Below are 26,695 nucleotides of genomic sequence, written 5' to 3' on the forward strand. Positions count from 1 at the left end.
GGCACTGATATTCCCAAGTGCTGATATCTAATATGTACAGGATAAAAATATGTAAATTAATAATCAAAGATCTCTGATTTAATTTGTGAAAATTAGAAGTTTTATAGCAATGCTTATCTAACCCACATGATAAATGAAATGTCTTAAAAAGATCCCATGTAGAACTATTTACAATCTCATACTTTCAAGAACAAAAAGGGAGTTAATAAATTATAAATTAGCACCTGATTTCTTGCATAAGTTTTCAGTATCCTGGGATTCTAATGTGTCCAAAAGGGTCCCATGATATCAAGAATGCATGTAAGATGCAAACACAGCTATTATTTCAAAACTTTGCTTTCTTTTATTATGTTACCCAGATGTCATAATGAACTGCAAGCAAATTCCACCAAGAGCTGATGTAGGCAAAATCTCCAGAAAAACATAAAGCTGCAATAATGAATAAAAAAGACCAGAGGATGCAAAATTCCACAGGAATGTCAGGTAAATCTTTGACCTAAATATTTTCATTTCACAATTAGTAAAACAGGAATGATAAATTATTCATGAGTCAAGCTGATATCTTAGCTTCATATTTAATTTCTCAGGTTAGGTTCAACTATCAACAAAAAAATAAATCTGTTATTTCCGTGAATAAAATATTGATATCTAAGTGGCATCAAGACTATTGATTAGTATACAATAGAACAGTTATTAGTGATTATTTATAATATACACACATATAATATAATGTATCATAGAAATGCAGAGATGAAAAAATTTAGATACTTATAAAGGGACTTTATTTTCCTTATATTAGCTAACACTATAAAATATATACCTTCAACTATTACTCATTTACAGATTCTTTGTTTTGAACAGTAGTACATATATCACAATTATTTTCCACCCCAAAGACTTGAAGAAAATTTTGAGTTTTTCTCTATAAAGACCCAAAAAATGTCATGTGAATTGTCCCTCAGAAGATGTTCTGTGGTATATGGACGGTGTCAGTGAAAGATACACATAGACAGGGTAACTACAGACTTGGAAAAGAGGAGAGAGTATAATTATAAGAAAAGTGATCCCTGTTTCTTAGGCTATTCAGAAGTAAGTATAAACCCAAAATGTGAAATTTGATAGAATGTTTTATTTTTTGTCCTTGTGTTCAGCCTATTACTTTCTTTTCTCTACATAAAGTTTTCTCCAAAATATCATGGAAGCCTAGAATCCACATGTAAGATTTCTATTCTGTAACATATAATTCAAGTCCTTATTATTTGCCAAATTATCTAGAAAACAAAAAAGTCTTAAATGACACCTTCATTCATAGAGTTGCTTAGGCCAAAATTCTCATATTGACTGTTACCGTCACATTGATGTAGTAAACTGTATTCACTACTTACAAAACATATTCCAGACATTCCCAGTTCTAGTTCCTTTGCCACACTTCCAGTGGAAACCACCAGTCCCTCTTCACCCTGACCTTCTGGATTGAGCTAAAATGTCAACCTTTTCAAAAGGAGCCATTTTCTAAATCATATTATCCTAGTTTATTTACTATTTTATTTACATTTTATTTTCTTCATAGCATTCATCACTATTTAAAATTATCACTGTACAATTGCCTTAAATGTTATTACCTGGCTTCCCAGCTAGAATGTAAGCTACAGAGGCCAGGAACTTGTCTTCTAGAACAGTGATTGACATGGTATTAATGCTAGTAGTTATTTGTTGACTGATTTGTTGTCTAAGCATAAGAAAAGATTAAAAGGAATGTGTGAATATTACTTTCTTATGTTGAAACTTTACTGACAATATTGTACTTCCTATATATAAAATTATAAGATATATGGTGTGTTTTTTTTAAACTTCAACGTCCTTTTAGATGTGACTTTGTCATGAATTTTCTGAGACTGGATTATTAACTTATTTTACTAAAATGGTCTTTATAAATGTTTTTATGACATATTATTAGGAATTGTGATTTTTCCTTTTATAAAGGCAGTATGCATGAATGATTTCAACATTGCCTGAATTACGTTCAAAAGTAACTGTCACTGTATTATCTAGAGGATTGTATCACTAAGGGTCTACACAATAAAACAGAGCCCATTTTAGTATAATGAACAGAGGGAGATTTAATATAGGGAATTCTTGTTAAGGTGTTAGATGTGCTGGGGATGAAAAGAGAGGTAGTGTTTCTCAGGAGGAAAGGAGGAGGAGCAAGGTATTTGTCAGAAATGGAGAAACTCCCATGAGTCATAAGCTGAGCCTGTGTTTCCTGGTGAGGGTTGGGGCATCTCCCCACTGGAGCTGGAAGAATCAACACAGTGTGAACAGCACCTGGTTCCCTGGACTGTGGGGGATGCTGGGAAGCCCTAGGTGTTATATTGGTCTGACGACTGAGAATAAGACTCTGTGCTGTGAGCCCTGACAGGCCTTGATGGAAAGATGCCTCCAGAAGGCAGAAGTTCCTCTGACCTGTAATCACCTGCTAGTGCCTCCTGTTGGAAGGAACTAGCCAGGTAACAGCTGACAAAGATGACTAGAAGACATACTTGCAAAGACTCATTATTTTAAAAATGCACAGGGTGCAGAAGGGCAGATTTTAGCCCTAAGGCAAATGACCACCACGGAGGCAATCAAACATATTACGGTATTTGGGAAACAAAGCGATTTCTATTAGTAGCAAATACAACATCCCTCTGACACAAATATCTAAGTAAGTCCCCTTTTGAAAGTTAGGTGAATATGTCTTCTTCTCTATGTGAGGGTAAAGGGATCAAGTTTCACACTGGCCAACAGAGAGCTGGTATGGACTTCTCCAACATATCCAGATATTATTATAATAAATGACATCCTCAAAAAAGTATGTTGTTTAGTGTTAAGGGAATCTATCCAGAAATAAATAAAAACAAACATGAAGCAGATGCGGAAAACATAAAACAGAGTCCAGGATTTTGTGAAAATTCTATAAAATAAAAAGATGATTTTAGACTTTTATTTTCTGGATTTTGTAGATAACCTGCAATCTATTTTTCATGCTACTAAAGACTTAGCATCTCTATTGAATATAAAAGAGGCATCGTTTTATATTAACAGAATTCACAAGAAAGTAAAATTTAAAAGTAAACACAAAACACTAACTGAAAATCAGAACGCTGGTGTAAATTGATAGAAGGAGGTTAGATTAGTGGCCTTAGTTTTCAAGTGGTTTGTGTTTTCACAGCCTTTTGGTGCAGAAAAGAAGGTTTTGGTCATTCAAAAATGGAAAGTTGGAACTTAGATTCATGCAAAAGTCAAAAATCACCTGATGGCTACATCTTCAGTGAAAGGGAGTATTCAAACATTCTGTTTACTGATACATGGAGGTAACAAAAAAGACTGCATTTAAGGCTTATACAAATACAACGTGTTCACTGAGAATTTGTAATACAATATTATACTCAAAATATTTTAAGGCTTAAATTTGCATTACCTATATGTTCCAGAATGCATCAGAATTTACAAGTCAATTACCTATATGTTCCAGAATGGAAAATGAATCATCAATACTACTTGAGCACTTATCATAGCTACCATATTACAGCTCTGGAGGGCACATGCTTAGCCGGGCTGCACGAGGTTGCTGGGGATAAAGCCTGGCTGGGACAAACCCATGACTCAGATTACCAGATGCATGAAGAAACAACTTATCAAAAGAGGGAGAGTGAAGATAGAAGACCTGTAGTAAAATAATTGCGTTACAGGCTATTGAATGTAAGTTTTAAATGATTTAAATTAAAAAGAAAAATCAGAGAAGAAGAAAAATGTCAAAAGATAAAAAAGACAGGAATGATTTAACAAAGAATCAAATGAATTCTAATAAGGGCTAATGGTTAAGGAATGAGCTCTGCACTTAGAAAGAAGGATAATCTTTTCAATAAATGATACTGGGAAAATGATATATATAGGCAAAAAATGTATCTCAAACCTTTTTGTATAGCATATATGTTACTTAAAATATATCACATAAGAACTAGAATTATGAAATTTCTACAAAAAATAAGATGCACTTTGTGGCCTCAGAATACATTTTTTTAAAAATTATGGACATGAAGAGAAAAAAATATGATCCATTAATAAATAAATGGGAAAATATTTGCAGAGTATTTCATAAATGCCAACAAGCCCTAGAAAAGATGCTCAAACTTAGTGATTCGTATATGTAGATAGAAACAATTCAATACCTTTACACAACTACTAGAATGGCTAGAGTAAAAAGATTGACCTTACAAGGTTGGTGTAGATGAAGAGTGAAAGGAAATCTGCTTTGATAGAATGTAAAATGATACAATCAATATTTTTAAAAAGCTGATGGTTTCTTATAAAGCGAAGCATGCACTTACTGTGTAGGTTTCATTATTTGATAACTCCGTAATACAGATGAAGACATGTTTACACAAAAACTTGTACAAATTCCCATAAAAATTTTATTTGCAATATTTCAAACTTTGGTAAATGTAAGATGTAAAATGGAATACTTAGCAAGAAAAAGGATATGATGATTAGCACACAACATATATGCATTTTGACAGCGTTATGTTAGGTGAGAGAGTGAGACCAAAGAATACCTAAAGTATCATTCCGTTCACATACACTTTCGAAAATACAAACATAATATTACAGAAAACAGATTAATTGCTTCGGAGGGTCAAGGTCAGGGAAGGGATCAGAACATTCAGAGCCATGTGGGAGCTTTGGAGATGACAAAAATATTAAATATAATTTTGATGTTTTATACGACTGAATATATTTGAAAAAAATCTCATGAAACTGTCCAGATAAATTTAGTTAATTGCTGTGTGAATTGTAGTATGTCTAAATTACACTTCAATCAATTTTATTATATATAGTTAATACTCAAATGAAGTTAATTTTAAAAATTAATTCCATTTGTATTGTCAACTGGATTTACATTCGTAAATTGTTCAGAATATTAGCTAACATTTCTGAGTACATTTTAAAGTATTTCAAGTTATTCCTTAATTTGGGATTGAGTTAGCCAGTTTCAAAATATTTTTTAAAAAATAAAATTAAACAAGTAAACAGCATGGCTTTGAAAATGAAGCCTCTGCTCAACGTTTCATTCTGAATATGGCATATCTTGGTAGAGCAGAAACTCGATGATTTAGTCAAACTTGAGGTTTGCCCTCTCAATGCAACACATAAAGTTCCTAAACAGATTCATATTTTAAAAAAACAAAATAATTGGCCAATTGTTCTATATCTATCTCAGCTGCTCTTAGAGAAGTTCACCAATAGAAAATACCTTGAGTCACCATTTTCTAATGCCACAATCTCTATATTCAGTGAGTCATATTTTTGTCTTAATATTTACAAGTTGATATTTTTCTTTGCAGTTAAAGTTTAAAATGTGTCTTTCACCTTAATAATAAAGATTAACCTTGTAATCTACCAAGGGCTAAGAGGTACTGTAGTCTGAGATTGGAAGGTGGGTCTAGGAAAAAGGATGAAGGTAAGAGATAAATATAGGCTTTTAAGGTCTTTAACTCCAGAATGGGAGGATACTTGAATTTAAGACTCATTTCAGTAAATATCTTCAGGAATATTTCATTACCTAACTTTCAGATTGAATTAAAGTAAATGGCATCCTTACGCTCTACTACGCCTTCTTCCAAATAAGCCATAAGCTTAAAATTGTTTATACCATGATAAGGAATAAAATTTATTTCCCAGTCTTGATCATTTCTTTCACCACATCAAACAATGAGCCTCTTTTAAAGTTCACAGCAGAAATTCTTCTGAGAAAATATTCAGTAAGAACTGAAGATACCACATTTTTTTTTAGACTTGACTAAATTGTTAGACCCCTGTCCTGCATACATTTTTCTAGAATTTTGTCTAATTTTGAGTAAAATATTCCAATTGGAGCCTAGAAAAATAATAGGATGAATTAGATCTAAATTTTAGCAAAGCTATGCAATTTTATTTATAGTTTTTTTGTTTTCTAATATGAAATATATTTTATGCATTGTATTTAAATGGAGTTATTTTTACTATACATTTTATTAAAATCTTGAAATTCTATTTTAGAAATTGTTAAAATATGATAGTTTTAAGTAGATTTCGATATTAACAACCAGTAAAACTAGTAATTTTTAATACTCTTAGGTTGGTGTAAAGTTATTGCAGGTTGGCAAAAGTAATAATTACTTAGAATTATTATTGTAATAATAGTTATTTCAATAAGTGCTAATTTCAAGCACTCTATAAGCATAATTTTTATATAAATTACACTACTTAGTCTTATAACAACATTATGACCTGGAAAATATTTCAGTCACTCACATTTTACTAACAAGAAAACTGGTAGAAATGATTAAATAATTGGCTTAAAATTATTTAAGTGTAAGAACTGAGATTTGAATCAATGAATTCTAACTAAAAAAGCAAGTTCTTTGACAATATATTTGCTGTGTTTCTGAAAAAATAATCATGACTAGCACTTTATGGCCAAGTGTCCATAAATTTAAGATATCATAAATGTCTCAAAGATTAATCTTATGAAGCAATCAGAAACATTAATTTTTCAAAAGTCATTGCATTATAAAAACAGAAATTTTAGTAAATACACTGATTATTTTAAACTCTGTAATGATTTATCTGCCGTCATTAGTAAGATAATTATTTTTGGCAGTGATCTTTAATTTGTTTTTAATAGTCAAAGAAGGCTATGCAGGCAACCATGTAGACCAATGTTGCTTAACGATAAGGAAATTTGAATTCCTGTTCTTGATGAAACAAATAATGTTATCAAAAAATAATTTATTTTTAGTTTACATTGAAATAACATGCAAGTAATTGTGTCAGTGGTGATGTTCAATACACATAGTTTCCTCTCTTAATGAAAGGTAAAAACAAACGATGCTGACAATTTTCCTAGAGAGATTATAAAGGTACATGAAAAAATACAATAAACATCATTATTAAAATAATTGCATAAATTAACCCAGAGATGTTGAAGTCTGTTTCTCATATTATTATTATTTTTTATTGCTAAATATTTATTTTATTTTTCTAGTTTTATTGAGGTAAAATTTACAACTTAAAAGTGCATATACTTATAGCGTATATAATATTTTAATTTATATACATTGTGAAATGATTACCACAATAAATCTAATTAACAAATCCGTCACCTCACATAGTTATCTTTGTGTGTATTTCTCTGTGGTGAGAACATTTAAGAGCTACTCTCCTAGCAATTTCAAGTATACAATACGCTTTTAACTAGAGTCACCATTCTGTACATTGGATCCCCAGAACCTACTCTTCAAGCTTAGTACTCTTTAAACAAACCCCTTACAAAGTATAGGAGGTGTAATCCTCCAAGGCACCTATCTTTGAATAAAAAGTAAAACAAATTATAAAATGATTTAAAGTGAAATGCTATGGACAGAAAATGTTGGGGCAGACATTGAGTGAAAAAAAATGAGAAAGTAGTAAGAAAAAAATCTTTGACAACTGGATTTGATATTTTGCATCCAGAAAATAAGTAAGATTTTTTTTCTCTAGCTAATGTTTATTTATTTTGTTCTTCTTTATTTTTAAGATTTTATACAAGTTCATAGAGTAAAAGGGAGCAAAGTTAGCAAGAGGTAAATTGTTTAAGACTACTTATGAAGGGGTGAAATACTCTGACTCTGAAGACATTGATATATCAATTTGTGGAAGAAGAGCATACCAGGCAAAACAGATTTTTGGATTGAGGAAATGTGTGTATATGTTATTTTTTATTAAGAGTGGAAAAAAGAAAGAAAGAAAAAAAAAGAGTGGGAAGAAACCTTTTGCAGGGAACCAGAAGCTTCATACTGTCTTATTTTTAATATTTTCAGTTTCTGATACCTCTTTAAATTAAAATGATTTATGGAGTACAGTTGGATATGGGTATTTACAGTTTCTGTGAGACTTTTAAATTTGCCTTAGTTCCCCAAATGCTAGAATTAGAGGTGTGAGCCATGGCGCTCTGCCAACGTCTAACTTTTTAAAAACATGCCTACAACATATAAGCAAAGTATGTTCAATGTTTTGAATATGACTCATTTCCAAAAATAGAATTCAAAGCTTAACTGCATATTTCATCTTTCTTTATTATAAAACGGTCATTTTTCTAAATATATCTTTCTTCATACTTTATTCTTTCTAAAGCATAGTTCAACGTTTATGGAGTCCCTCAACTACAAAGTTAAGTTTTAAGTCAATTTAAATTTAAATAGAGATTTAGACTGTATCATTCATTTTATTTTATGTTAAGAAAGTTGTTTATAGGCCTGCATTTTATAACTGCTGATAAACATAACAATGATAGATAGACAAATAGATAGATACATCTAGGTTAGTGTAAAAAAAATCCAATTTTTATTGACAAGTTTGCTTGAATTCAAAAAATACTGAGTCATTGAAATTCTAAAGGATTGTAATCTTGAAAAAAATCTACAGAAAACTTGTCATACAGACACCCATGTACTCACATATATACACATTTGCAGACATCAAATTGAAGATTAAAAATTCTGTTATGAATTATGATAAGTTTTGAATAAGAAGTTCGTGTCTTAGATGGCAAAAGTGATCTTTTTAAGCGAAATAATTTCTAGGTATTTTAATTCCACTTGTCTGAGGGCAGAAGACAAAACATGTGAAAACATTTTTTTTTCCTGTATTGAGCACTTCACTATTCAATGAACAGTTTATGAAAATAGGCTCAATTATTAAAGGAATGGCCTTCCTATAATCTAGGGAATACCTACTACATGAATATTGCGAGACTAAATTCTGATGATAAACATAGTAATTGTTTGAATATTTGTTCCAACAAATGGGTTTTAAGAAATGGTTTACATCCTGTAATTTCAAAAGACTTTTCAAAATAGGATAAAGAAATTTGTTTTACCAACACTTATAAGATTTACAGAAGCAGTGTTTTGTTTACCAATAGGCATATTATCAAGCTAATGTAAACTTTTCAGACTTTTTATTGTAAGTAGTTACTGTGTTAAGTAAAATAAGGTAGTGATTTCCAGTCTTAATCTTTTAAGTCAGATTTACAATATCATTAATGTATATAATATCTTTGAATTTCACACTTAAAGATGGTTACAAAGGTAAATTTTGTTTTATGTATATTGTATTACAATAAAAACATTAAAAACACAATACAATAACAGAAAATAATTTCTTTGATGAATTTTCAGTGTACCTCACATAGCCAAGGAAAGAATCAGTGAACTGAAAGGTAGACCTTTAGAAACCGAACTGAAACTGAATGGGGAAAAAATAGAAAAAAAATATACGAAGCGAAAAAAACAGAAGGAAACATCCATAAATTGTGGAAAAACATCAAAAAGTATAACATGCTTAAATGAATTACAGAAGTAAAATAAAATATTATTGTATATACGATCTTATATATCTTACATACTATATAAGAAATATTAGGTTGGTGCAAAATTAACTGTGTTTTTGGACCGTGAATTTTGAATCATTTAACTAGGCTCAAACACATTTTGTTAATCAGAATAAAAACCATTACAATCAATACATTATGACCAATGAGAAATAAGTTTGTTTATTCATGTAGCATAAAAATCCATGCTTCAGGATTCGATGATCTCTTGGAAAGCATTTTCTGCATCCTACTCGTTGTGGAAGTGTTTTCCCTGCAAAACATTGTTGAGATACTTGAAGAAGGGATAGTCAGTTGGTGAGAGGTCAGGTGAATATGGCAAATAAGGCAAAATTTCACACCACATTTCGTTCACCTTTTGAAGTGTTGGTTGTGCAACTATTTCTTCCTTATCAGGTCACATAAATATTCTTTTGTGTGTGTGTGTGTGTGTGTGTGTGTGTGTATACAAAAACAAGAATATAATACTTAGGTGTACTTCTCTCTTATCAACTAGTCTTGCAGAAATATATTAATAATTGTTAACCATACATCATAATATTTAATTTAAGGAAGTGTCAAGAAGTAAGCATCATCCAAAGCATTGCATTATCTTCTGCAGAAAGGATTGGCATGTTTTTCGTTGTTCGTAAAATAACTGTATCATATTAGGTGGAAATTTGACTTTGTTATTATCTGTATTTGATGATTAGTTATGGTTTAAGTAGATGTGTATGGATGTCAAATTGACAACAGGTAGATTGTGATGATGAGTTTTATATATCAACTCAGCTAGGCTACTGTATTCATTAGGGATCTCCACAGACAGAATCAATAGGATATGAATAGAGATGGGAATGGATGGATGGATAGATAGATAGACAATTTATTAGGAGGGTTGTTTACGTTGTTATGGAGGCTACATGCAAGCTGGAGATGTTGGGGTACTGGTAGTGTGGCCTCAGTTAGTTAGGAGGCCTTAGAACCAGGGAAACCAGTGATGAAAATCCTAGAGTCTAAAGAACAGGGAGCCTGGAGTTGTTGTCCAAAGAGAGAAGAGGAAGAGTATATCCCAACTCTGAAAGATGGATCCCCACACTTGCCTATTCTCTGTTTTTGCTCTCTGGGCCCCTGCCCTATAGAATGGTACCTGCCCACAATATGGAGATGTCTTTCCCAACTACACCCATCACTCACATGCTAATCTCTGGAAATGACCTCACGGACACACCCAACAATACTTTACCATATTTCTAGGCATTTTTTAATCCAGGTAAGTTGACACCTAAAATAAGCTATCACAGCTCTGGTATCCAGTTATTCCATTAAACACTAATCTAGTTACTGTGAAGGTATTTTACAGATTCGGTTAACATCTGTAATCAATTGGCTTTAAATAAATGAGATTATCTTGACAATCTGGACAGGCCTCCTCTAATCAACTGAAAGGCTTTAAGAACAAAACTGGTTTCCCTAAGGATGAAAATATTCTGTCAAGACTGCAGTTTCCAGGCTGCTGGCCTGCCCTACAAATTATGGACTTGCCACAGTTGCACTTGCCAATCCTGGAGCTAAATTTCACGCACGCCTGCATACACACATGCACACAGATTGACAGAGAGAGAAAGAGAGAAAGACAGAGAACTTGAAGTCTTCCTATATCCTCATTCTAAGGCATTCTTTTGTGTTGTTTTGTTTCATTTTGTTTTGTTTTTGGGACAGCGTCTCGCCCTGTCTCCCAGGCTGGAGTGCATTGGCACAATCTCAGCTCACTGCAACCTCCACCTCCCGGGTTCAAGTTATTCTTCTGCCTCAGCCTCCTGAGTAGCTGGGATTACAGGTGTGCACCACCACGCCCGTCTAATTTTTGTATTTTTAGTAGAGACGGATTTTCGCCATGTTGGCCAGGCTGGTCTCAAACTCCTGACCTCAAGTGATCCACCCATCTTGGCCTCACAGAGTGCTAGGATTACAAGCGTGAGCCACTGTGCTCGGCCGAAGTCATTCTTTTTTCTTTATGCTCTTACACATCACATTTGTGTATTGTTCATCCAGTCTAAAAATAGTAATCACCTATTTTGTATTAATACTAATATATTTGTATTTAAGATTCCAAAATACTATTTGCCTCCATGTTCTTATTAGTTTATTTTTACTTTTACTGCCAAATATTATATTTAATATTCACCTATATGTTTTATTATTGTTTTCATCAGTATCCTCGAGATCACGAGTAAAGACATCCTTTATTTATTTTGTTAATAGTTGCATAATTGTATTTTAATTAAAACTACTATCTTTTCCTCCTACATTATAATGTAGTAAAGGTAGGTTTTTTAATTGAAACTGTCTTTAAAATATTTGTAAAAGGTAACGTATGCATAAGTTTTTAAAAGTTTATAATAAATATATTTTCTCCATCCCCAATCTAGCTCAAAATCACTACTTATATGTACCTGTGAGTAGATTCCATAGGATAATGCCACATCTGTTCTTTTGGAAGAATGTTGCTTCAGTTTATGCACAAAATTAATACAGCATTCTCTGCAATTTTTTTTAGAATTTGGTTTTAGGTTCTGAAGAATGCATCAAAAATGATTTTATTGGTGTATAATTTAAATGGCATTATTAAACTTATATTCCATACAATTTAGATAAAAATAATTTAGTGAATTTTAAATTATCAGACTAAATGTTGTAGACATACTGAAGAAACGGGGTCGCGTCCCCACTCAAATACTGGATCAAATGCCAGGAAGGATGCAGATACACAAGGACCAAGCTCATATAAAAACTGTTTTCCCTCATATAATGAGAGTTCTGAGGACAGCAGCACTAGGCCCCAGTAAGCTTGAAACTGAGCTACAGAGAGAAGGTGAATAGAAAGAGGACTGCTTTGACATTTTTATTGCGATTGGGGTGTAGGACTGGGCTGAGACTCTCCTTTTGTGGAAATGGGCTTGTATGGTTTAAATTTCCCAATGAAGACAAAGGAGAGAGTACAGGGCCATCTTACCAGCTTGCCCAGGGGTAAGGAATAAGAGGAAGGAGATGGCAGTGACAGGAGTGGGGCCTTAAAATTTTTCAACATAGTCAGCTGAAAATTTGAGACAAAATGAAATCAGACTTTTTATTACACCAAGATATAACAAAAAAGCTACCATTAAGAAAACCCGGAAGAAAAGAAGTTATTATTTTATATAGTCTTCTTTCTTACCTTTCTTTCTTGTTCTCTTCTTCATACAGCCATTAGTTTCAGTCATGGCTCTCCACTCTCTTGCAAATAAAAAATGATGTTCTGAACAATGAATCATTTTTTAGTTGCTTTGAGTTTCTTGCCAGCTTACAGGGGGATTTTCAGGTTTACTTAGTGCGGCCTTTCATCATAAGCCTTCAGGTGAGTGTGTGGAAGCTCAGAATGAAGAATGAATCTATGGGTGAATGACAGTTACTATAGCTGTTTCACTAAAGCTCATAAGCTTGGAAGGCATTATTTGCCACTATTTGGCAAGAGACTCAAAGCGCTGTTTTTTATTTCTCTAAACCTAGTGCCCTATGGGTAATGCCTTAGTTGGATAAAAGGAAATGCTTTGGGCTATGCAACTGCAAAACAATTCATCAATCATCTTTTAATAGATTTCCTATGGTATTTTAAAATGCATGCATTTTGATAAATGCATGTTGAGAAAATGCAAAACATTTACAACAGAAGGAAACTGCTTTCTTTTAACCTTTGCATGAAGGCATCTCAGATTATGTCGAAGTCTTCAGTTCTTGTATACGTATTGAGAGTCAAATTCATTAAATATGTTGGTGGGCATGTATACAGAGGGATTAAGGGAGACAGAATTATAAGAATTATGTATAGAAGGGAATATCTAAATGGATTTTTATGAACAACTCCCTATCCCAAAAGGAAGGCTGAGAATGGATCGATACGTAGGCATTACAGTGGTAATGCCTTCAAGGAGACTAACAGTCTTATTATTTCCTTACACATTCTTAGAGGGCAGAGGTGGGTGTTTTATTTATTTACTAACTTGTGGTTTTTTGAAAGATGGAGAGCAGAGGCATAATTGAACTGAATTTGCTTGGTTGTTCATGTTGTTTCCATCTACAGTCTCATTTTATCCGGTATTTCAGCATGGGAAACAGCAACGGGACATTTTTGTTAGATATGAGATGAGTAGTTGTTTTATGTGCTGATCAAAGGGAAAAGTGGAGATTTGGGAGAAGTGGGACAAATTGTATGATGCCTTGGAGACATTTTCAAGTCTTAGGACATTGATTACTATCTTTTTTTTTTTTTAAATTTCAGAAGGAGCATGTGAACTTTGAGCTTCATTTTTTCTAATTGCAGTGGAATTATTATAAATAACCTTGCTTCATCATTTTGTTCATGTATGTGAGCTATTTTGTCAAGTATCCGAAAGCAAAAGAGAAAATGGAAAATTAAACTTTTACAAATAGGTATTTATAAAATGTATTCACTCCTCATCCTTTTTGGTACTTTTACCACGTGAAAATAATTACTGTGAACACAAACATTAATAAGAACATAGAAAAATAAAAGCCTGTGATTTAGAAGATTCGACAAAGCTACACAAATTATTCATTCCTCATGCTTCTGGTTACCTTATGCTGGCAGCCACGCAGTGCCTGTAAACCTAAAAGGGCAAGTTGAGCAAGGGGTTCTGTCTTTCCATGACTCTGTGTTCCCATCTTGGGTTGCAGTAGACACCCACTGCGGCGCTTCCAAAATCAACTCAAACACTAAAGGCTTAAGAGTCAAGAGCTTTCTGGAACCTACGTAAAGATAGATACACTGCATCTTAGGGAATGATTGGACATGATTTATTAAAGAGAAAAATAAAGACTTGATTTTGAAATTTATTTGATATATGATATTTCTTTTTTATAAAGAACCTGAGCACATGTGATTATCTTAAGTTCTAGTAGGAAAATAATTTAATTGCTTGTATTTAAGCATATGCTTTTTTATTTTTACAAATATATGTTTCAGAGCTGTTGTGTACATACAATATACTAATATTGTGATGAAACCAAAGGAAAATTCTTAAAGTATTAAAAGAAAAACAATTTTTGGTGATATTTTGAATGAAAACTTTTGAGCTACAGGTTGTACCCTGATGTTATTGATGATATATATTAAAATAATAGGTTTTGTATTGTGATGTTGGAAATAATTTTAGACTTCTGTAGATGACTTTCCAGTAAACTGGTAGGCAACATTTTATTCTAAAAAGGGGGAAATAAAACCACAACTTACTTTTCTTGTCTTATTAAATTTCAGAAAATTAATTAATAACAAAAGTGTTAGATACAACTGTTTATTGCCATCCAAAGCCCTGTAGAAAAGCAGTATTACTTTTCAAATTTGGAAAATACAGGTACAGCATTTATTTTCTAATCCAGCCAAAATATCTTCACTAAGTCTTTGCTTTTTCCACTTCTAAAATGATTTATTATGGTGTCTTCAGATATAAAGGCATGATTCTGTCTTTAAGCCTTCCCTTTGGGATAGGCAACTATTAATTTAAACCCTTAAATACTCATTTCTGTATGAAATACGTGCATGTGCGTGTGTGTCTGTGTGTGTGGAGACAGAGAGACAGAGAGTGAGACAGAAAGAGAGAGGGAGAGGTTATGACAAAGAAATATAAAAGGCATAACAAAATAGGATTAGCATTCTTCCTAATTATGAAAGAAAAGTACTCAAAATTCCTTACTCATTTTTTAATAATTGTATTAAACAGTCAAATATATAGAGTAGATACATTTCTAGTAAATTTTAGTGGTTAGGAAATCATCAGGCCAAAATTGCCATGTAGACTTGTAGCAACTCTCCTCCCAAATCAGTTAAATGGGAGCATTAATTTACATGTAGTTAGTTAAAGTTACAGTGCAAGAAAAGTAAAGGAATATTCTATTTTTTCTACATGTACAAACAAAAAACACCAGATATAAAGATGAAACTCAAGAATAACTTGTCTTTTATTCCTAAGAGAACAATTAAATGGTCAGATGTGTTCTAATAGGTTAAAACTCACAGGGATTGAACATGAGATTTGTGGAAAGAAGATTGTACACAGAAAATTAATAGAAACTTGGGCGGAAAAGAAAAAAGTAAAAAAATCAACAGGAATTCAAATACTTAATGGAATATTGAGTGCATTTATTGAACATTAGAAACATATTCTCATTTTGGGTTATATAATAAGAAACACTACCAGTCTAATATGCATGGCTATTTCTTTTTGTCACATTATCTTTGATTTCCCATTCTTTGTAAAATATTCTCTTTGAGGACATGAAAGTATGAATCCCTTTAAAGTTATGTCTAAATAGTATCTATTTTCATTTTCTGTAAGCATGTACTGATAATTTGTATATGTAAAAATTTACATTTTTGCATTTATTTTTTGATTTAATTTTTATATTTAAGTTCTATTAACTATCTTTAGGATTGTATTAATCATGGTTCTACTAAGAAACACAACTAATAGGATATAGATGTGTACATAGATAGATAAGGGGAGATTTCTTGTGGGAATTGGCTTACGTGGTTGTGGAGAGAGAGAAATCCCACTACATGCTGTCCGCAAGCTGGAGAACTGGGAAAGCTGGTGTTTTAATTCACTCCAAGTTTGAAGGCCTAAGAACCAGGGAAGTTGATTGTGTGACTTCAGTCTAAAGCTGAAGATCTGAAAAGGGTTGGTGGCAGGGAGCATTTAGGGGTTCCTGCCCTCAGAGATGGAAGTTTCTGGTTCTTGGGCTTTCAGACTCTGGGACAGAATCTGAGGGCAGGAGATCGATGCCCCAGCTCAGAGAGTGAGAGCAAATTCACGTTTAGTCTACCTTTGACTTTATTCAGGACCTTAAGGAATTAAATGATGCATGCCCATATTGGTGAGGGTGTATCTTGTTTACTCAGGTATTAATTCTAAAGCTAAACTCTTCTGAAAACACCTTCACAGACATACCCAGAAGCAATGGTTTATTAGCTATCTGGGCATTCTTTAGCCCAATCAAGTCAATAGGTAAAATTAACTATCATAAAGGCTAATGCTAATATTATTTGCATAATATTTGCATATGTAGGAGGAGTAAAGACAAAGATGATACCATTTACAATATTCTATATTGTAAAAACGGAAACGTCTTTTAAATTTTATATTAACTTTGAGCTATTAATGTAAAAATCATTTCAAGAATTATAAAATAAAATGTCTGATTTGAATACATAATTGTCATTCCTTAGGGAAATAGTGGAAGTCCATTTACTTATATTGCAAGTTCTTTTTTAGCAGTTTAACAAATATGTTAGAAAAAACAGCTCATGATATTTGCCAAATATCTGCCAAGTAAAGCAAGTTCCAGTTAAAATTGAAAGATTCCTGATAGATAGTTTTCACAAAGAGAATACATTCTCACGGCAAACACTTATATTGGTCAACTCTGATGCTACTTGTACAATCATTTCCAGTGGGATTAACATCCACTGTCATGCATATTGGATACTGTTATTTTTAACAGTGAGATTTTTGTACCATATTCTCAATACATTTGTGACACACTCACCGAACTTCCACAAACTGGTGTGTGCCATATCTCATATGGAACCATTTTTATAGTACACTTTCTTGACTGTTAGAGTCTTTGTTTAAAGCCTAACTAGATGTGCATTATGCTTATTTACTAAAAGAGAAAAACAATTAAATATTTTTAAAATGCATTAAGATAATGCTAACAGTCTAATTAATCTACTAACCAGATAGATCCAAAAGCTGCAAGTCTACCTTTACACTTTCTCCAACTAGCTATGTATTGTGTTTCTCTGTATATAAAATCCTGGATTTAAATATACGCCCTCCACACTAGTCAAAATATATTATGTCCTTGTTGTTAATATTTATAGTTTTAAGGTTCAGAGCCTAATCAATTTGTACGTTCCTTCACATAGGGAATTAAGTGTTTGATCTCTGTTGAAGGATAGAGTATAGGCGAGGTGTGTCAAACCGCATATAATTTTAAAGGCTTTGAAGCAAGTTTCCCAACTTGTACCAATACTCAAAATGTTTCAAGAATAAATCCTTCCACCTATTCAATCCTTATTATCCACTTATTCAACAGTGTTAACAGTCCACTGTGGTCAAAGTGTTCTGTTTGAGGATTGAGGGAATGAAATGATGAAAAATTCAAAGACTGCTCCCATAGTGATCGCAGTGTAGGTGAGATGACAGAAAAATGTACAAAAGTAATTATAAAGTAGATTATGGTATGTGACACAAAGGAGGTAGAAAGTGATAAGAGAATTCAGAGACATGAACGGTTGCCTTGAACTTGGGCATTCTTGGAGAAAGCTGTATTTGAGACCATGTTAGAGTTCGTTTAGAGTATTGATCAACTATTTTGTGCAGGCGTGTCGTCCTAGACTATGAGAAGGTCTCAGCAGACACAGCAAGGCATCTTTCACTTCCATCTGTGCCTTGCTTCTCTTTTTTTTTCTTTTCTGCCAGAGTGAATATGCCTGTAAGTCCATTCTCTATTTGCATCCCATTTGCTTATTCTTCCTCATTTACTTGCATACTTTACATTAATACTGTATCTGTTTTTTGTGCATGTGAGAGAAAATATCTAATGATGTGAATTTGATATTATTGATAACAAAGTTGCCTAAGCACTAATTTAAAAATACACTCTGCCACATATCTATGTTTTACTACTAGGTTCAAAGGAAGCCTAACTGTGAGTGTGATATTTAATCCATCATACTGTAGTTTAAGATAAACTTGGCCACCAAAATATACAATTCAAGATATATCTTATACATATTATATTTCTCTATGTATAAGATAGTAATGTTAAGAACATTTATATATTTCACCTTAGAAATGGAAAGAACATAGTCACAAAAAATAGAAAGCCAAGCCACTCATGATCTCCCTCTGGTTTTATTTGCTCTAGGAAACATCTATTCCAATAAGTCACTCTCACAGGGCATTCACAGTGGGACAAATCTTCTTTGGCTCTTATCTGCAAATAGATTTTTAATGGAACACCCAAATTTTCCATGTGTTGGATGAGTTAGATATGATACGCAAGACAGCTTACCCTTCCTCTTCAGGGATACATTATCTGTGGCATTCGGAGTGATGACAAACTCCTGGGGGCAGGAGGAAATATTAAAGCCTTCACTACCTCTTCATAGTCTTCTGCAGCTGGGTCACTGACAGGCGCACACTTGGAGGGTTTAGGGTTTTGTAACATATTTAAAGAACTATTTACTGAAGGCTACTATAATCTCCATGCCCATCAGGTCCACAGGAGTCTGCCATCAGTCCTACCGACTACCACGGGTAAAAACAGACTATAAAGCCTCCCAGAGGCGAGTGCCTTTTTTTGTTGTTGTTTGTTATAACGTTATAAAAAGTATCCACCAATTCTTGGCACATAATAATTTCCTATGAGTAGTGTACTATGACATCCTTTCCTTAATACCATGTGCATTAATACAGTGTTATGAATGTGCAGCATTTATAATGCCATTACAATATTTACAGGCCTTGGGAACATTATAACAATGCTTCAGACATGTTCTTAGACTTTTTTTTCCCATGAAGCCGCACCACAGCTAAGGATATCTTTTAATCATTTAAGTATTCTATCTATGAACATGCAACTTACCTATTTGTTAAGAATTTAATGACAGGAAATGTGTTAACTTCTTCAACATGTGTTATCTCAAGTAAACCCATCATTTAATTTATACGAAAGTGTTTGGTTTATTTTATAAAGTAGACAACGGAAGTTTAATGATAAAATGTTGTTGACTAGCTCAGTAATGGTAAGTTGTGGTACTGAAATACAAATCCACTTCTAGTTACTAGAAGATATTATCCATCAATCTAATCAAGGATCCATAATTAAATTCTTCTAGATGTCATAAATTGTAAATATTTCTGATGAATAAACAAGTATTTTATAATTATATTTTTCATAAAGATTAATATCATGTAAGGTTCAGTGATCATATATATGAGATATATATATATATGTTCATTTCCACATGTGTCTTCAGAAAGCGATTTGATAGTTTTGTGAATATTGCATCATGGGTCAGCAAACAATAAGAGAGGAAAATCAGGACTTACCATGAAATTACAATTACATTATTAAACATAATCACTAATTTGTTTACAGTTGAGATGTTTGAAGACAATTGGTGTATTTTTATCTTTTTATCTCTAGTGTTGAGCACAGTAATGGTAAATGTCTAGAATGCTCTAATGTTCAAGACTACATAAATGAGCAAGTTAAAAAATAATCTAAACAAAATCAATGACTTTTGATTAACTAATCAGCTCATTATATATCCTGAAATGTTCATTATCAATGTAATTGCAATCTTATGAGTGAGAATGAAAATTGCTATATATTTTAGTAAGGCATTTTAGTGGTCATAACAATCACTATTTTTTTCTCAGAAACTCCATTTCTTACAATCTATTTTTTAAATGTTTGCATATGCACATAAGAAATATGTAGGTGGGAATTAGAAATTATGCAAGTAAGAGCAAGAAACAGAAAATATGGGGTTTCAAATGTAACTTTGACTATTAAATCTGTCTTGTTTGAGCATTGTTTCAGCATTTTACTGCATCTCATTATGTAATCTAAATTCTCAGACATGTGAAAAAAATGAAGACCTCTTATCAATTGCAAGTCAACTGAGTTGCTGTTTTTGGTCTTTATTTAAAATAAAATATTATTTGATTGTGCTATATTAGAAACATTGCTTGTTCTATTTAAGTTCTCTTCTACTTTCTACTTCCATAAATAAGTCAACTATAACATACCTAATGCTACATGTTCCTTTCTCTTTCTGTCTTTTACATACACAAACACACACCACACAAACTTATTCTATTCTCACACTAGTGTAAAATAATACATGAGACAATTTTAAAAAAACAAGGAGAGTGTTACTACAAGTGCTCTCACATCTAATTACAGATTAACAAATATTTTAATATAGGTGTAAAAGCTTTGTCTGAAATGTTGTTTTCTTTCATACACATAGTCCAACTTTAGTCATCAAATTAGCAGTGTCATAAGCACAGCACAAATCATTTACTCCTGTGAGCTACCCATTTTTTAATTTATCTGATACCATTTTGCTCTTCAGTAGTACCCAATTTGCTAGACTTTACATGACTTATATCATCCCTTTCAATCCATTCCCTATTCTACCTACCTGTTATATGTCCATGATTGTAGGACACAGTTTTATTTTGTTGATGAGGGAAGGAGCTCATACAGAGAGACACAGAGCAAATCTAAATGGACAGGATAGATATATCTTGAGAAGATACTTTATTTTAACAGAATAAGGGGACTGACAAACTGGGAGCCTCATTATATAGCTTACTGAAGTATTTAGAGAAAGTTATCTCAACCTCAGCGCTATTAAGTTTTGGGGTCTCACAATTGTTCATATTAGATGTTTAGCATCACCCCTGGCTGCCACCCATTGACTGCAGTGCTCCAATTGTGCCAACCAAAAATGTCTCCAGAGGTCGGGCGCAGTGGCTCATGCCTGTAATCCCAGCACTTTGGGAGGCCGAGGTGGTAGTATCACTTGAGGTCAGGAGTTCCAGACTAGCCTGGCCAACATGGGGAAACCCTTTCTCTACTCAACAACAAAAAATTAGCCAGGTGTGGTAGTGCGTGCCTGTAATCCCAGCTACTTGGGAGGCTGAGGCAGGAGAATTGCTTGAAACTGTGAGGCAGAGGTTGCAGTGAGCCGAGATCAGGCCACTGTACTCCAGCCTGGGCGAGCAAGACTCTATCTCAAAAAAAAAAAAAAAGAAAAAAGAAAGAAAAAAGAAAGTCTCCAGACATTGCTAAATGATCCCTGGGTGTAAAATTGTGCCCAGTCAAGAGCCACTAGTCTTTAGAGATTTTTTAATTATACGTCACATTACTTGGGATTTGAAATATGGAGTTTAAAATATATTTGATATCTGATTTTCTTTCTTTCATACCTATTTTTACCTTTGTAATTTCATTACTATTTTAAAATTACAAAATCAAACAATTATTTATGTTAATGGAAAATAATAAATAGATTTCATCTTTTAAATTTGAAGTAGTTAAATTATTTAATTTATCTAATTTATTTATTAATAATTTATATACTCTGATTTTGCATGCTACCTTGCATCTGCTTTGAAATTGCAATTTAATATATATACCTTATTTTTACAAGGCATTTTTTTAATTTGGCTAGACAATTTAATTTGAAATGGAGACATTAAGACATAAATTATGAAAATTTTATTAAAGTGAAGAGCCAGTTAGTTATTTAAATGAATAAATATAGCTCATTTGGCATCAGTTATATTGCCTTATTTGTGACATCAGACAGGCCTGTTTAGAATTTCATATTCCAAAGCAGAGAAAAATACAAGAGTTCTAATTCAAGGCATCAATCACTGAAAATGAACATAACCTAATGTCAGTGCTGAATCAGGCCATCAATTTATTGCTTTGTAAAAGCAATCAGCAAGCTATCAAGCAATAAAGCGTATGAGATAAGTGCTTCTTTTGAGACAGCACTACCATTGACAATGATATACTGATGGGGAATAGCAACTATTTTCCAGCACGTTATGCCTATTACTTGTTAAAAGCTCTGTACTGCGCAACAGATGTGAAATATGTTTCTTATTATTATGGACCAATCTAGTTTGTTTAATAGCTTTGTATGCCACTTAGACTTGCTGTCTTATTTAATGAGGTTATATTTGAACTCTTTTGCCTTCTGAGTCTTTATGCAGAGAAGTGCAGCTGTGAACTGCTTTTCACTTAATTTCCCAAAGACAGAGAGGTAACTCACTAGCATATTTTACAATGTCTTATTACCAAAAGTCCAAGGTATCTGGGGCTAATTGTGATACTATTAAAATAGTGTCACTTCTGACTAGAAGACCACATACTTTACATTATGTTAACAAGAAGTGATTGGTTGTTCATAAATACCTAAGAGGTGATTGGTGCTTTTCTCTAGGTCTGTTTCATTGTCACAAAAGGGAGGATATAGAAGAAATATAGTGGAAAAGCATGTAGTCTGTTCACCTATTCTGCACATATATAAGATGGATTTGATTTGATGATACAATGAACACCCTAACCCTTATCCGCGATTTTCAGGAGGTTTACAACTAACAAAACTAACAATCTTTTCATATCTTTTTTTTTTTTTTTTTTTGACGGAGAAGCAGAATCCTTGGGTTGGCACCAGTAGGACATTTAAAAAAAGAAAAGGTTTCTATTTTCTAATAGAAACCAAAGTGTCTTTTTAAAAAGTCAGTATTCATTTCTTTCCAAAGATGCATAATTCGTAATATTGAAAGCTGATTGATTCAATACAATTAATTGCAACAACCTTAAATCATCAATATATTTGGTGATTTTTTTAATACAAATATATTGTACGTTGACCATTCAAATTTAACTTTTAAGGTTTTCTTTAAAGGCCATAGAATAATCCTTTAAAGATTAACACTTATTTGCAGAGCAAAGCTTAGCCATATGTTCTTATTAGCAGAGCTATGCCAAGTACACAGACAATCTGTTTTGACTTAACACATTTCAGGTTCGTCATTTATAATAACAAATACAGTCATAACTGCTATTAGTGTAATTATTGCTAATATCATTATTATTTTGATATATTTTCCCAGCTTTTCCAAAACTTTTGAAAGCTAAAAGTTTTGTAATTCCAAGAAGAACAAATAGATCTATCAGCATGACTTCCTGTTAAGCATACTAGCACAGCAGAAGAAATATACTTAGAAAAAAATGGTTAAGGGAAACTACTGCTCTTAAATGAACAGCATACACAGTTACATACGAATTAAATTTTAATCTATAGGGCAAGACAGATTTTTGCCCTCTTAGAGCAAAATATCTTCTTTATGAGCAGTATTTTTGAAGCAAATAAGCAAAAATCTGGTATACCTAGTCAAAATAATCTAGATTATGATGATATAATACACCTTTAAAATCTCAGTGTTTTAAAACAGACGTGCCTGCCATTAAAATGTCAACATAGATGAAAAAAAACTGAATAAATCTAATAAGAATTCTTAATAAGAACTCAGCAAACTAGGATTAGAAGCATTTTCCTCAACCGATAAAGGATATTTTCAAAATTTCTACAGGCGAATTATACCAAAGACTGGGTGCTTTTCACCTAAGATAAAAAAACATATGGATGCCTACACTTATTTCTTTGTAATACTGTTTTAACAAAAGAACAAAAATACTAATGTCAAAAGTATCTAAATCTAGAAAAAGAAAGTTTTTGTTCAGTATCTGTTTATATTAAAAGTATGATGGCTTCTACAATAAGCTACTATAAGTAAGAAGACAGTCTAGCAAGATTGCTGTCAATATATGGCAATAATTTTATTTATGTATATTAGCAACAAGCAACCAACAGTTGAAATACAAAATTATCATTCAGCAGCATATTAAAAATATGAATATAAAGATACATCTCACTAATTATTTGGGATCGCTATATGATTGTTTAGAGAAGTTAAAGAACAACTAGTAAGTGGACCGATACACCTTTGTGTGGTTCAGCAAACTCACTATCAAAGATATTTCAATTCTTCCCACAATGACCTATAGTTTCAATGCAATAAAAAAAATCCAGCAGGCTCTTTTTTTTTAACAACAACAACAAAAAGATATATTGATTATCTGCTTCCAAAATCTAAATGGAAATGCAGAAACCTAAATTAATTAAAAGACGTTTGAAAAACAAGAAAATAATTAGAGATGGCACTACTTGATTCCAATACTTATAATTCTACAGTAATCAAGACAGTAAGATGTGGGTGTTGAAACAGATGAGTAGATCAAAGGAGCAGAATAAAGAAATAGACTACCACAAGGGAAGGGGCCAAGATAGCGAACTAGAGCCAGGTCACGTGTGCCGTGTCACTGTGAGGAAATAGAGTGGCAAGTAAACACTGACTCTGCAAGCCTGTCACCGAAAAACTGTGTCGGGCTCCATTAAGGGAGCTGGAAAACACAGACAACAGCCCATGTGGGCTGGGCATGGAGCCAGGGAAGCTTCTCAGCTGAGAAGGGGTAAGTGAGTAAGAGACCCCAGGAAACCCGCACCTCTTAGAGGGATGTGTACAATCCTGGAAATAAGAGAATCCCCCTGCAGCCCACAGGTCTCTAGACTGATACCGAAAGCCACCTGGAGTTATTACAGAAGCAACATTCAAACCCACAGAGACCCCTACAGGCCATGGACCCCACAGCAGTCTGCTGCCATCTACCATAACCCCCACAGAGGCTGCCAATGCGGTGCCTGGGATTAGTAAGATTGTCCCGCACTCCTACACCAGACAAAACTCAGAGCCAGCTTCCAGCAGAGCAGCCCTGCTTCAGCCTGAATTCATCCAGTGGACACAGCTCTCTGTTCCTTCAGGAAGAACCTAGACACTGGAGCTGGTGACTCGATCCCCCTCCCACTGCTCATAGCCAGGCAGGCAATGCCTGCATGGGTATCCAGCACAACACCCCACTTCTGCCTGAACTCTGTTGGCAGGTGAAGCCCCGAACCCCTGGGAGATACCCACATTGCAGATTGGGCGGTTATACCCAATGTTGCTGCACCAAGACGGGCAGGATTCACCAGCTTGAGCAGTACCCAAGCAATGGGGGAAGTTCTCACTGTCAGAACACAGAGAGGGTTGAGAAACATGGGTTCAAGGACCTGCAGGGAAGTAGGATGTGTCTCCATCAGCAAGACTGGTCTGGGAAGGAAGCAGCCTATGGCCTGTCTGCCAACTGATAGGGAAGAAAAAGGCGTGGTCCCTTTAAATGATACAAAAGAGGGAAAGGGGTATGGTCCCTGGCTAGAGCTCCACCCCCGGGCCTGTGCCCGTGGACCTATGTGAGGACAGGCATTTTTGTTTTCCTGCCCAACTGTTGCGTTTCCCAAGACCCCCCTAGCCTGTCATGCCCCCATCCTGTGCCTATAAAAACTCTGAGACCCTAGCAGGCACACACACAGGCAGCTGGACATCAAGAGGAGCACATCAGCGGAGAAACACATGGGTGACTGGACGTCGAGAGGAATGCATGGACAGGCACCGGTATACTGGCAGGCCACCGACTAGCAGAGCGACACCGAGTTTGGTTGGGGCAGCTGGAGGAGAGCCCGGGTCACCGACTGGCCTGGCTCCGGGGGGAAGCCATCTGCTGAGAGCTACTTCCACTCCATACAACCTTACACTCATTCTCCAAGCCTATGTGTGATCCAATGATTCTGGTACACCAGGGCAAGAACCCGGGATACAAAAAGTGCTCTTTGTCCTTGCAATAAGGCAGGGTTCTAATTGAGCTAACACAAGCCGCCTACAGATGGCTAAACTGAAAGAGCACCCTGTAACACATATCCAGTGGGATTTCAGCTGCAGACGTGAGCCCCTAGATGCTGCCATGGGGTGGGAGCCCCACAGCCTTCCTGTCTGTATGCTCTCCTAGAGGTGTGAGCAGAGGGGCACTGAATGAGTGAGCCACACCCCTGTCACACACCCTTGGAAGGGGACAAGGGAACATTTCTTGTTTCATAACCATGACTCTGAGAAAGCCCCATGGCCCAGAACACCTAACAGTGGAAATGTGAGCGTGGAACCAGAGATTGCAGGGGGCTTCTCCAAGCCAAGGAGTAAACCAGGTGAGGGGGTTATATCTCTCCTTGCCCACCATAGCAATACCACCAACGCGACAAAACACAGAAGAGCCATGTGGCTAAGTAGAAACTTACCTTCCAGCCACACCCTCTCAAGTACCACCTCTGGAACAAAGCCCAAATTATGACACCAAAATTTAAGGACTTCATAATACAATCAAAACCATGAACACCAGAATAGGCCAAACTTAGGAAAGTATCTAGAAGTTTGAAGACTGGCTCTTTGAATCAACACAGACAAAAAAGAAAAAAAGAATTTTTAAAAGTGAGCAAAACCTCCATGAAATATGAAATTATGTGAAGAAACCAAATCTAGGACTCATTGGCATTCCTGAAAGAGGAGAGAGTAAGCAACTTGGAAAGCATATTTGTGAATATAGTTCATGAAAATTTCCTTAAACTTGCTAGAAAGAGAAGCATTCAAATTTAAGAAATGCATACACCCCCTGCAGAATGCT

At 34.0% G+C, this 26,695-nt stretch overlaps 1 long non-coding RNA gene across 1 annotated transcript in view; it reads left to right on the plus strand.

Annotated features, from left to right (window-relative positions):
* The first annotated feature begins 384 nt into the window (after positions 1 to 384).
* The window catches only part of LOC105536512, a 35,801-nt gene continuing 9,490 nt past the window's right edge, over positions 385 to 26,695 (plus strand). The window contains exons 1-2 of the long non-coding RNA XR_001005602.1: positions 385 to 483; positions 7,598 to 7,732. This is a non-coding gene — a long non-coding RNA (uncharacterized LOC105536512). The remainder of the gene's footprint in view (positions 484 to 7,597; positions 7,733 to 26,695) is intronic.

Source organism: Mandrillus leucophaeus, unplaced genomic scaffold, assembly GCF_000951045.1.
Source record: "Mandrillus leucophaeus isolate KB7577 unplaced genomic scaffold, Mleu.le_1.0 Scaffold16, whole genome shotgun sequence".
NCBI classification, from domain to species: Eukaryota; Metazoa; Chordata; class Mammalia; order Primates; family Cercopithecidae; genus Mandrillus; species Mandrillus leucophaeus.